This window comes from Rhineura floridana, chromosome 10 (assembly GCF_030035675.1).
Source record: "Rhineura floridana isolate rRhiFlo1 chromosome 10, rRhiFlo1.hap2, whole genome shotgun sequence".
Lineage (NCBI taxonomy): Eukaryota > Metazoa > Chordata > Lepidosauria > Squamata > Rhineuridae > Rhineura > Rhineura floridana.
Window position 1 is genome coordinate 46,101,119 of NC_084489.1, and position 13,942 is coordinate 46,115,060.

General features: G+C 39.9%; 1 protein-coding gene across 2 annotated transcripts in view; it reads left to right on the plus strand.

Moving 5' to 3' along the window:
- Positions 1-1,857: 1,857 nt before the first annotated feature.
- The window catches only part of DGKB (diacylglycerol kinase beta), a 430,346-nt gene continuing 418,261 nt past the window's right edge, over positions 1,858-13,942 (plus strand). For both annotated transcript variants that reach the window (XM_061585671.1, XM_061585674.1), the window contains exon 1: positions 1,858-1,938. The gene's annotated coding sequence lies outside the window, so the exon portion shown is untranslated. The remainder of the gene's footprint in view (positions 1,939-13,942) is intronic.

The window sequence follows — 13,942 nt, forward strand, 5'->3', positions numbered from 1 at the left end:
TCCCCTTTGGAAGCCTTATAAGCTGCTGCAGGAGTGGGACTCTGAATACCATCATCGTCGGGGTGTTTCTAGGAGCAAAGTTGAAACTGTCTGATTTTCTTTTCTTTTTGCTATATTGCCAAGAAATGTAATGTTGCCTGTTAACAGGTGTAATGTTATATTTATAGTGTTGAAAAGGGTTTTGTATTTGCCGTGATATTTGTTATGTTACTGTATTATTATTTCTGTTCTTATGAAATTGTTTTTGTAGTAGTTTACTTTGTTGTAAGCCACTTTGAGTACAATTTTTTGTGGAAAGGCGGCATACAAATAAAAAAGATGATGATAATGATCTCCAGCCCTGCTCACTCATCATTAAGACTCATACCTGACATTGTCAGTGCCATTGAGGCCCCTGCCTGGCACTGTTGCTTGCTTCTGCTACTGCCACCCACTCACCCAGGGCATATTTGCCTGGTGACCACCTGCCATGGTGTGCAGCTATTAGCTTCATTCTTTCCCACCAAAAAGTGTGACATGGTAAACCCCTCCAGGGGGTGGGTGAGTGACTTGTGGCAGCAACATTCACCCCCTCCTCCAACACCTAGGAACATTCAGCTCTGACCTGCTGTGGCCAGCCACCACCTTAGATTGCCCAACTGACACTGACATCAGGCATTACATTTTGGGATCTCTAGGAAAGCAGTGGATTGGAGATGAGGAGTGGAGACAAGCAGCTTTCATGCTAAAGCACCACTGCTGCCTGGCAGCTAATCACATCCAGAAGATAGGATGAGCAACTGGCAGCGAGTAGCAGCACCGAGTGGGGCCCTGGGTTTGTATTGGATATGTGTGTGTGGATCCATTGGCAGCACCATGCCATAAATCCTCTTAAGTCTGGCCCTGGCCCTGATTTCAACAAACATCTTGGTAAAACAATGGACCAATTTGCTAGAAGAATGGTGGGCTGTCCTTCCTAACCATTTTTAAGCAGAGGCTTAATCTTATTTATTGGGGGATACTAAGCCAGGGGTCACAAACCTTTTTAGGCCTATGGGCTCATTTGGATTTTATATGTGGGTGCCACCCCACCTTCTGGCCTCTTCTTGTCTCCTCCACCAGCTCAGTTCACTTCCTCCAAGACACAGAAAGAAAGAGAGCGTGCACACACACCCTTTCCCAAGAGATCCATGAAAAGGCATATCCAGTAACCACCCTCATGACTTATAGGGAAGTGAGCGATGGCGGATGTGTGCTCAGAGACTGTGCCTGGCAGGGAGAGACCTCAAGGGCCCTGTGGTGCCCACAGGCACAATGACAACCCCAATATGTCCTGCAATGAACCAGAGTTTAAACTAGATGGCCTACAAGAACCTTTCCCCCTCCATCTCTGCAATCCTAACCCTACTTACCTGGGAGTAAGGCCCATTGCATTCAATAGGCCTTACTTCTGAGTGGACATGTGGGGACTGCACTAGTATTCTGCGGTACAGGTGTTCAACTCAGGCTGGCAACGGGCAGGGACCTTCAACTAACCTAGGCAACCTGTTTAAAAAAAGGGGAGGGAGAGAGAATGGAAGTGGGGGGAGGGGGATTAAATAAACTTCAAGTGTAGGAGGCTGCGGAGAGAGATCAGCATTTCTTCGTAGCAGCGGCTGAACTACTAACAGCCTCCGTCTCACCTATACAGACGAAGCCGCCGTCGGTGCTGAGCCGCGGCGCTGAGCCCCCTTCCGCATTGCCTCGGGAGATCCCACACACGGCGGGAGATTTCGGGGCTGGCATTAGCTGGAGGTACCGCTCTCCCGCCTCCATTTCTTCGTGAGCACGAGAGAGAGACGGCAGGAGCGCGGTTGCGCGCGCGCGCACACGCATAAACAGCGCTGCCCAGAGCAAAGCGCCTCACAACAAGCCAAGGTAGCAGAGCTGTGAGGGGATAGCACGGCTGACGGCCAACGGGTAATGTAATGACTGTGTTTTGGCGGGCTAGGGGCTGGGCTGACAGGAAGAGAGGAGGGCAGGGAGATTCTTATAGCTAGGAAAGAGGCAGGCGGACGCTTGGCTGCTACCCAGCCCGACTGCCCCAAAGCGAGGGAGAGACTGTGGTGATGTCCTGCTTTCGCGACGAAGGCAGCCTGTGGAGCTTGCTCTGCTCACTGGAGGGCTCTTGTGTGTTGTGGGAAGGGGTTGCGAGATTTCCAGTGTCTGCTAAGTGGGACTTGGTGTATAAATATAGATGTTTATGTGTGCGCTAGCGGCTGCTGCAGCAGCAAAACGAAAACGAGTGGACGTTTGCTGTTATCTGTCCTGCCCTCAATCCTTGCTGTCCTGCTCAGAGATGCACGAAACCTTGCTCTGCGTGTCACTGCAGCAAGTTAACAAATCCCTGCATGCGTGGCTGGATCGATTGCAGAGATGGGAGCTTAGGGGCAGCTTTGCTCTGTGTGCATGTGAACGCTTGTTTGTTTGGCTTTTGTTGGGGTGTTTGTGTATTTATACGTAGATGCCAAGGGAAGGTTAGGAAGAAAGTTATAGCAACCTGGATCTTCTAGTCATACCTTTGATTAAGTTCTTCCTTTTTTACTAGCTCAGTGATTCGACTCTAAATTGATCTGTGACGTTGGAGTGATGTCATACACATCACTTTGGTTTATACTGGATTTTTATATGCTGCCTTGGTGAAGCAAGCAATATAATAGCCCACTTAAAAATATACCTTTTGTACTGTTTTTGGTTTCTGCAAATAGAAACTTCTGCAATGCCTGGTCTTTAGAAACTTTATTTCATTTAAGGTGGCAGATTCGTGTACTCCAAATGACTTTGAAAGTGTGATGTTTGCTCACAGTTATGTATTTGCAATACAGTCCTATGCCAAAGTGAGCCCCACTGTATCCAGTGGGGATTACTCCCAGGTTAGTGTGTACAACATTGTAGCATAGCAGTGTGATCTTGTATATGGCTATTTTAATTGTACATTGCCCAGAGAATCTAGTTTAGTGGGTCCTATTGAGTGTTAGACAGACTTACCTGGGAGAGTAAATATTATTGAATTCAATGAGACCTTCAGTGCAAATCAAAATTGTGTCAATTTATGGGCGACTTTGCACTGTTAAGAATAATTGAAGGAGGGATCATTATTTAAGATATTTAAAATATCAGTTTCTGAAAGCTGGTGCATATACTAGGCTTTCTTTAAACTGCTAAATCATCCTATAAGGCTGTGCACTTGTTTGGATTTTAAACATTTTTGCAGTATTAATAAACCAAACAGTGGGTTAAATCCAGAGACTAAGGCTGCAATCCAATACACACTAACCTGGGAGTTAGTACCATTGAACCCAATGGAGCTTACTTCTGAGTATACATGTATTGGATTGCTGCCTAAGGAGTAAGTCCCACTGAATTCATTGGGACATCTGAGGAGACATGCTTAGGATTGTGCTGTAAATTATTTTATTTATTTTAATTTAATTTAATTTATATACCGCCCTAAGCCAAAAAGGCTCTCTGGGCGGTGTACATAAAAGATAAAACAAGCAAAATATATAAATACAGTAAATATAACAGAATCAAAAGTCAAAACAACAAACAACAACAACCAAGCAATATCAAAATATAACAATAATAAGATACTGTTTAAAATATACGATAAAAACAATTATTAAGATACATTTTAAAATGCCTGGGAGTATAAAAAGGTTTTCACCTTGCGCCGAAATTAGTCACACTTGGGGCCTATTGAAATAAATAGGACTTAAAAATGTAAATGTACTGCCTTCAAGTCGATCATGGGGCTGAGAGGCAGTGACTGGCCCAAGGTCACCCAGGGAGCTTCATGACTGTGTGGGGATTTGAACCATGGTCTCCCAGGTTGTAGTCCAACACCTTAACCACTACGACACACTCATAACTAACTTTTCACATTGAATTCAATGGGACCCAAGTGTGATGCAGGCTTACCTGGGAGTAAGCTCCACTGAGCTCAGTGGGACGTCTGAACAGACATTTATAGGACTGTGCTATAACATACAGTGCAATTCTATAAATATTTAGAGAAGTAAGTCCTGTTGACTTCAGTGGAACCTGCTTCCAAACATGTGTGCATACAGTTGCTAAGTCTGGATTTGACCTAATATTTCAGTTCTGTTTAAATAGAAATTATTATTATTATTTATTACATTTATATCCTGCCCTTCCTCTGAGTTATATGTGAAAAAGAGTAATGGAATGTATTCTAAATGTATCTGCTTTGCGGAAAAGACATGATATGGTAGAATCAGAGGACTGCACTGTTTCAGAAGGGAGACCCAAGTACCTGATCTCTGAACATGTTAGTTTACTTTGTACCAAGTGAGTCTTAAACATAACCCCCACAATTAATTAAGAATATTCTGAACACGAACAGATTTTCTGCTCATGGGTATTTTTTTTAGATCCCACCTGTGTGTGCAAAGTTGGGCTAGGGCTGGGCTGGCTTCAACCAACTGATATTTCTTTTCTGGCCTTCTGTGCATCACACACACATGCCTACCCACCCACCCACCAATGAACAATGACTGGTCCTCTGAGCTCTGGTGGAGTGTGGGTGCCTTGATTCATTCCATGTTAACTAGATTAGAAATATAGGCACTGCCTTACATAGGATCAAACCATTGGTCTCTTCAGCTCAGTATTGTCTCCATTGACTGGTAATAGCTCTCCAGGGTTTCAGATCAGGCTCCCTCTCTATCCTACCTAAAAAAAAACCCACCAAAACTTGAACCCGGGACCTTTTCTTTGCAAAGCAGATGCTCTACTACTGAACTATGGTCTATCCCCTAAAAGAAGCTGGGCATTTACCAGGATCTTAAATTATTGTGATAGGTTTAATAACATTTTGTAAAAATATGTTTTTCTATGCCGTAAACTCATCTTGAAATAGTGTTTTCTTTTTAAAAACAAGTGATTTGTGTTTTAAAAACAATATCTGCCCAATGTATGCTTTCCAAATAATAAAATGGTAGTGCACTTTGCATTTTGTGAAATGCTAATCCAGAAATTCTACTGTGCCTAGAAAAAAGAAACAAAAAGCAGCGTTGAGCAAGATTTGTGTTCTTTAAAAATATTTATGATCCATTGTGCAAATGACCATTTTGTGATACCTCTTTGTAATGTTTAGTTCCTCCTTAAATTGTCTGAAGATTTTATAATGTTGTAATGTGTTAAAAGCATGTTCTCCAAGTCATAACATGAATTTTTTAGTAGAGGTACATTTAAAATAATTTATTTATTTCTGACAGTTTTCTGTAATTAATCTAAATTGGCACACTGTGATTAAAGACATGGAATGCCTTCTTAGTCAATTCACATGGCTTGATGCACAGCCTGATTTTCATGCTCATAATGGAAGCATGTTCTGAAATGCTTGGCTTTGGTCAAACAACTAAATTGTATGTTTCTCCATTTACCAATTATGGTAGCATTGTACAGCTCTTACAAGGCAAATCAGTGCATATCTACTTAGAAGAACTTGAGTTCAATGGGACTTACTTGGTGGAAAGTGTGTATAGGATTATACTGTAGCCTTTAAAATGTAGCCTTTCTTGCCTTTTCATATTATCTTACTTACCCTTGGCAATAATTTCTGCATATTTTGTATGAAACAAAGCCACCATCACAACATAGCTTAATAATGCCCCTGGTGCAATGCTAGATCAGATTAAAAACTCATCTAGTTCACCATTGTGTTTCCACATATCCTGTTACAACACTGACAAGTCAGATGCTTCTGGGCCTTCCATGAAGCCCAGGAGAACCCAAGGGCAATAGCACTTTCCTCAGAGACATGCTACCTCTAATCCTGGAGGTGGCATATAGTCATCCTGGCTAGTAGCTATTAATAACCTTATCCATATTATCTAGGCTGATGTCCATCATATCTTGTGATAGTAAATTCCATAGTCGAACTGTGCACTGTAGGTGCTGCAATTCCATTTGTCTGTCCTGAAACTCCTACTGAAGAGCTTCATTGGATGGCAACATTTATGAGCGAGGGAGAAAAACTTTTCTATATCCACTTTCTCCATACCTTGTATAATTTTATATACCTATTTTGTGTCCTGTTCTCTCTGCAGCCCTGCTTGTTTGCCTTTTTTTCTAAACATAAAAGCTCCAAAAGTAACCTTGACTCCTGGAGATTTCTTCAGCCCCATAATCATTTTGGTCGCACTTTTCTGCACCTTTTGCAACTCTACAATACTATTTGAGGTGTAGTGTTCAGAACTGTACACAATATTCCAAATGTGGTTGCATCATAGATCTCTATAAAGGCATTGCTATATTGGCAGTTTTATTTTTGACCTCTTTCGTAATAATCCCCAGCATGGAATTCACATTTTCACAGTGGCTGCACACTGAGGTGACATTTTGATTGTGCTTATCCACAATGACTCCAAGATACCATTCCTAGGAATTCACTTCAAGCTTAAATCCCATCTGTATATATGTGAAGTTAGATTTTTTTTTGTTCCAATTTCCCCACTGTTACTTTGAACAGCGTTTGCCATTTTAATGCCATTCACCCAGTTTGGAAAGATCCTTTTGAAGTGCCTTGCAATCTCTTGGTTTTTTTATCATCCTAAATAACTGCGTGTCATCAGCAAACTTGATAATCTCACTGCTCACCTTATCTCCAGCTTAATGAACATGTTAAAAAGCACGTCTTTTCTTCTTACTGTTTTTGCTTGTTAGAAAAGCATAATTGTTTTAATTGTATATGTGATCTGACATAATACCCTTTTTTGTGAATCTTATAGCACATCTGTCTGTTTTCTCAGAAACCTTTGGTGATGGATTTCATCAAAAGCTTTTTGAAAGTTGTTTGTTTATATTGTATACCACTTAGAGATTTTTAGAATTTTAAGCAGTTTATAAATGCTTTTAAATAAATAATAGATCAGCTCTATTCACATGCTTGTTGACAGTTTTCAAATTCTCCAACAGATTAATGAGGCAGGACCTATCAGAAACCATGCTGATTCTTCTTGAGTAAGATTTGTCCTTTTATATGTGTGACAATTTTTTCTTGTAATAATATTTTTCACCAATTTCCTGAAAGAGGAGATGATGAGTGACTTACGTTTGTGGTGTAGATGCACCCATGCACATACAATGGATGTAGGTAAATGTAGGCTAAGTACAAGAAAACATACATTTAAAGAGAGAGAAAGCAGAGTAGAGCTGCTGCTGTGGACAGTGGGTGGGATTGCTCCACACAGCTTGGCATACTCTGGTCGCATTGCGTTGTGTTTAACTAAGTTCTACTTAGAGTAGATCTATGGAAATTAGTGAACCTAAGCTAGTCATGTCCATTAACTTCATTAGGTATGCGCTGAGTAGGACTAGCATTGAATACTACCCATTTACTTCTATTAATCAAAGTCTCATCCCCTGCCTTACATTGCCATATGGGTAGGGCATTACAGAAGTTGTTTGGAGAGGCAACTGTTCTTCTCTGGTCTGCCTCTGAGTTGTAAAAGGAGGGGGGACACGGAGAACATGTGCCCAGGCATGATATCACAATGTTATGTGTATATGTTATATATATAATCACTATGTTCCCACAAATTTTCCTGATTTTAATATGATGCAGCAAAGTAATATTGGCTGGGGTTCAAAGAACCATTTAACTAATTTTGTGCACCTAAGGTGACTTTGGGCTTGTGTGTCTTGAAAGGCAGCCCCCCCCATATTGCATGTTAAGTAATTTTTTTAAGTGAGGGGATATTCAGAGACAGTTTGTGAAATGGTATGAGGGTGTGCTGCTTAAACAAAAATCCCTTTGGTCTGTGCGTAAAGTATATTATGGATTAGCAAATGCCCTTATGCTTGCCCCCAAAGTGTGCTGGACTTCTTGAGTGTCTCAAATGTACACTTAAAAAAGCCCCTGAATTCCCATCACTGCTCACTTCTTCCCTTCCCCTTGCCAAAATGTTTTACTTAGGGGAGAGAGAAATGGTGGTGGTGGGTCACTCCCATAGATGTGTTGAATCCTAGAATGCCTGGTGGAAAAGATGGTCCCATGACATCTATCGTCAAAGAGGTGGCTCCAGAGGAAGACATATATGGCAGTGTCTGCTGCCTCCCCTTTCTCCTTCCCTAAGGGAAGGGGGAGGAAGTGGTATTGATGGGAATTCACAGGGAAATGAACAGAGTCACGGTGAGGGGACTGTTCTTAATGGCCTGTGCTTGCCTCAGTTCTTCTCTCAAGAACCGACACAGGGGTGCTTGGCTATTGTGAGAACTCCTGCACTGAATTCTAAACAAGCCCCTGATATATAGGAGTCTTTACAAGTCAAATGTCTATCTGATGCCCACACTTTATGCCTGATGTCAGAATTGGTCAAGGAGATGTAAACATCTTTCATTAATGTATTTCTCTGAATGCTATCTACTTTTAGAAAGTTGTTTCCAGGTTCTCACTTCGTAATGTTGGAAAGCAAAATGGTAACTGTAAACCCCCCCCCCCCAATAAAATGGCAACTGCTGAGGTTATTAACTTTTTGGAATAGTTTATAATGGGGCATACAGACAGATTAATTAATGAGGACATTAAATGAGCAGATAGGCTTTTTGGTTGAGGAATAGTGTTGCTTTTTTAATCCACTAACATGTCCACCCCCTCAAAAAAAATAACACATAAAAGAGCTTTGTAGGATTTGTAAAAAAAACAGTATTTTAACAGTTCCTTTTTTGTCCTTGTATTGAAGATAAAGGATGTGAGCATTTTCAGTAGTGAGCCCTGAGAGATGCGTATAATTCTGTTTAAAGTCTACACAAATATAAATCTTTCAATATTATGTAATTACTACATTCATTTAAATATGATGTGTAATATTAATCAAGAAGGCAAGGAAATGTACAAATAATTTGTCCTCATTACTGCTGATATTCGGTGTTGTTGGCATATAGTAGCTCTTTATTATGCAGGACATGAATGTCCCCATTCCATTTTAATTAGACAAAAATCCTGCTATGTTTGGGGGAAATTTATATGCCCTGTTTTCATACAGTTTGTTTATTCAAAATTGTTTTAAAACAAAAGGATATAAATATTTCACAGACAGTTCTGTTGGTGTGTATTGGCAAGCTTTTTTTAAAAGGTTATTTGCAGCACAATCCTATGCATTTTTACACAGAAGAAAGCCCTGTTGATTTCACTGTGGCTTACTCCAAGTAAGTGGAGGGAGGAATGATGACTTGCTTACACATGTTTTACTTGGAAGAAGAAATAAATACAATAAAATAAAAACAAGGGTGACCTCTGTTTTGTTGTTTTTCCCAGGTTTTTGTTTTTAAAAGTTCAGAGGCACATGTTACCAAATTCTTCCAAGCTACACAGGAAGTGGATTGGACTGTGAAAGATCAACCCAAATTGTGTTTGCATTTTTACAAATTTGTTGGGCAGTTCAATATCTTAGAGAGAAGGTCAGGTCTTCTGTTCCCCTGGTGCATTCACTTATAGCTGCCCAATTTCCCTGCTTTTTAAAGTTTGATAGAAATATCTGTTGGCTATAGATACATTCTTAAACCGCAAGGTTTTTGCCTATTAGTGAATAACTTTCTAGGATGTCTAGGGACTCTTTTCTTCTTTTTTAAAAATGAAAGCTTATTGCTCTGGGGCTTCAATGAAGGCCTTTGCGGGTGTCATAGTGCTTGCGGGCATTGGGTTATCATCCCTTGAACTGAGCATATGGTCTGGGCAATGTGTAGGTGGGTTAGCCTGAGTAATGCATTAGTAACCTTTTCTTATTTTATGTTTCTGTAGTGGTGTCTCAAGGTGCAGAGTTGCTAAACTTTTATTCTTTTATAAATAAATAGTACAATTGCAACAACTCTGAGGTTCTTGCTAACTTTCTGGAGCAAGCACAGTAATATTGGTTGTACAGATCAATCCTAAATCTCCCAAAGCAAACATGGTATTCATAATTAGTGTGATGCTGTTGATGTGCGAGCAGTTGTCTCCAGTAAAGATGCCAATTTCCCAAATAAGTGCTTTCTGTAAATACACATGCAAGGTGTGAAAGTAGTGAAAAAAGGATTCAAGTAAGGCGAAGTGGCTAATTTTCAGTGGAAGAATTTAAAATACCTTTATTTCTACATAGTGGAGTATATTTAATACAGTAATCAACCATGTAGGGATCACAGGGACTTTTCACCATGTGGTGATACTACTTTATTAAAAGAATGCAGAGCTCACTCTTAATTACACAGTCTCTGCTTGAGGAATTAGATCTTTGTGACTTCTTTTACAAAATGACGCTATCTGCATTTCTTGGTCTAATAAATGGGTTGTAACATAGCTGTCTACTGGATTTTAGACTTCTGATGTTGTGACATCAAAACACATCAAAGTAAACATTGAAATGTGTGATTTGAGAGAAAATAGTATGTAGGGTTGTATCCAGTGCTAGTCATACTCATAGTAGACACTTTGAAGTTAATAGACACGACTAATTTAGGTCTATTAATTTCAGTGGGTCTGCTCTGAGTTGAACTTAATTGGATACAACCCATAAATATGTATCCAACTAGGTTTTTATTTTGTATTACATATACATATGTATTTTTAAAAAAGATTAATGTGGGAAAAGGACATAATTATGGGTAAAAATGTGCAGAAATTACAGACTGAAAAGAGACATATTGTTCTTAAACTGCCTACAGGAATGGTAATTCCTTCAATAATTTCCTGACAGAGAGAGAGGTTGTAGGGTTGCATTTCTCCCACAATCACCGGGTTGCCTCTTCTAAACTCCTTCACATCCCCCATCAGAAATGATCCTTCCCCAATCATCTGCCCCGTCTTATATGAACATAAAATACTCTAGCACAGTGCTTATTTTTTGCAAAGAAATGGTTACCATGGGGAAATTGTCAAGGTGCTCTCTTGATCATTTATTGTATATTGCATGAATAGCTTAATGAAGTAGAAAGTGACTAATCCTAGTCACTTTTCCTCTGCATCTAATGCATAAGAGCTGGAATACATGATCATAACAGTCACATGTCAGAGCTTCTGCTGGATAGTATAGTTTATATTGAAGATGGAAGGGTGGTTTTCCTGTTTGAATACACGAGCAAAATATAAGCTTCTGTGCATACAAAACTATGCGTTTAAGAGTAGGGTTCTAGTTTAGAGCATGAAGAAATAATTTGAATTGGGAGGATTTTATCCCCTAATCTGACATAGGATAATATCTTTATCAAACAATATTGTTTCTATTAATATGCAAGACTTCCCAAGCAGCATTTATCTCAGAGTTAAATTGTAATCATGAACCTTCTGCTACACAGTTTAGAGACAATAGTGCTAACAGTTAAAATGTTTTAATTGCAAAGAATAAAAGAATCTGCAACTCTTGTAAAACTTAATACATCTTTAGCAAACACATGCCCATGCCCCTAATCCAGAGAAAGTTAGTTGTGCTTAAGTCTGAAATCAATGGTCTTTGCCTTTACTTTCACTGCACTGAGCCATTTTTTTTAGAGATGGAGGATGTGGGTGTCTTTTGTTCCTTAAAGCACAAATAATGTCTACAGTGAAGTAAGTCCCACTGAGTTTAGTGGGTATAGGATTGCAGCCCTAATGAGTTTGTGTTAGCTTCCTGAAATTTGAACTGTCCATCATTAAATGTTTTGTATTGTGCCGAACCTGAAAGCACAAAATCTTATATTGGGCTTGCAGAGGCTACTAAAGCATCTCATAATCTTATCATGGTGGATCAAGATGTATTTCTGTCTTCGCTTATTGCTCAGGATACCATTACAGTTTGCTGGTGATTATTTGTCTCTGTGATGAGAAAAATAAACTTGACGGATGATTCAGTATTTGAAATGCACAACAGTGAATTCTTGGTTCAGCTTGGATGAATATAAGGTCACAGCCATGCTTTTTGTCATTGACAACGGAAGGAAAGAGATTTTGAAATCCCTCCAAACAGATTTTTGGGGCTCTTAAAATTGCAACAATAATTATTTTAGACTAAAATATACCTGATGGTCGCATACCAAATGGGCATATAAATGAAAAATGTTGAATACAACCATAGTATAATAGCAGTGTGCTTCTATGGGAATTGTTGCCTTTCTATATTCAAACACTTAGAAACCATTAAAGGTTTTAAATTAGAATTAGCTACTTACTGTGACTGCATTTTTGCATGTTCTACATTTGTTTTGACTAGGTGTAACTGTGATAGGATATTCCATGTAAAAGTGTGGGATTAAGAGAGTTTTTATTTTTGCAGTTCTTTAACGTAGTTCAACTACCCACATGTATGCTCCATGTACTCTTGCTGCTGAAATTTGCCATTTGATGAATTTTAGTCCAACATTCAACTTCCATTATTAGTCAAAGCACACTCCTACACCAGTCCTGCAATCCCAGAAAGCTTTTGTTAAAACTGTTCTATGCAACTGAATAGAATGCATTTGTAGCCTTGACTTGTTTGAGAGGAGAGTGGCAGAGCCAGCCCAACGCATTTTGCTGCTTGAGGCAAAGGACAAAATGACATCTGCTTCCCTTTCCACATACAGAAGCTGACTGGAATGGCAGTTGAGCCTTACTTCAGCACTGGTGATACAGTCATTACTGTACCTGAGTGTCACAGGCTAGTCACATCCACACCATATGTTAAAGCATGTGGGTTCCCCCCCAAAAATCCTGAGAGGTCTAGTTTTCCCCTCACAGAGCTACACTTTCTATGTTTCTTTGGGGAACCAATGTGCTTTAAAAGTATGGCATGGAGGTGAGAGACAGACATACACATTTCCAAATTAGGAAAACAACTGAGGGGCTCAAGAAGAACATATATCACTACTGCTCTCTTCCTCCCTGCAATATCCACTGCCTGAAGTGCCTCACTCTGCCTAATTGTAGTGCTGGCCCCCACTGTGGGGGACCATTGTTTTCTTCTCCTGGCCTTGTTAGGTGTCTGGGGAAGGGAACAGGTGTGACCCTTTCAGTCACTTTCCCGATGGCAGCTTCCTCTCCTTGTTTCCATAATAGCTGCTGGAACGTAGCCATATTTTAAGGAACAAGAGAACAACCTGCAATTTAGGAAGGCTATGTTTGCTGCAGAGCTGGGTGTAGTATTTGGCAGTGGCCTGGAATCTCCAGTGTAGATTCTAATGGTGTAGAATTAGGAAATGATATATCTGGATAAAGTTGAGGCATTAATCATTTCAGCTAGCAGCTCTTGCCCTAGTGGTTATGACTGTAATCGTAAGATACATGGGCCAGTGAGAGAGTTCACCATGGCAGCATCTTCAGCCCCTATAATTGCATTCTCCTTATTTAAAATATTTATATACTGTTCTAGAACTGTACTGTCATGGTGTCATGCAACAAAAATAAAAAACCAATTTAAAATTCATACAAGAAGTGAGTAAAATAGCATTAAAAACATAGCCCAGGTAAAAGGCTCTTACCATATATGGAGCGAGAATTGCCAGACGTCCAGGCTGGCTTTAGAAAGGGAAGAGGCACCAGAGATCATATTGCAAACATACATTGGATAATGGAACAGAGCAAGGAATTTCAGAAGAAAATCACCCTGTGCTTTATAGATTACAGCAAAGCCTTTGACTGTGTAGATCATGAAAAACTATGGAATGCTTTAAAAGAAATGGGGGTGCCACATCATCTGATTGTCCTGATGCGCATCCTATACTCTGGACAAGAGGCTACTGTAAGGACAGAATATGGAGAAATCGATTGGTTCCCCATCAGAAAAGGTGTGAGACAGGGGTGTATTTTATCACCCTATTTGTTTAATCTGTATGCAGAACATATACGGAAAGTGGGATTGGACCAAGATGAAGGAGGTATGAAAATTGGAGGGAGAAATATCAATAATTTAAAATAAGCAGACGATACCATACTACTAGCAGAAACCAGTAATGATTCGAAACGAATCTCGAT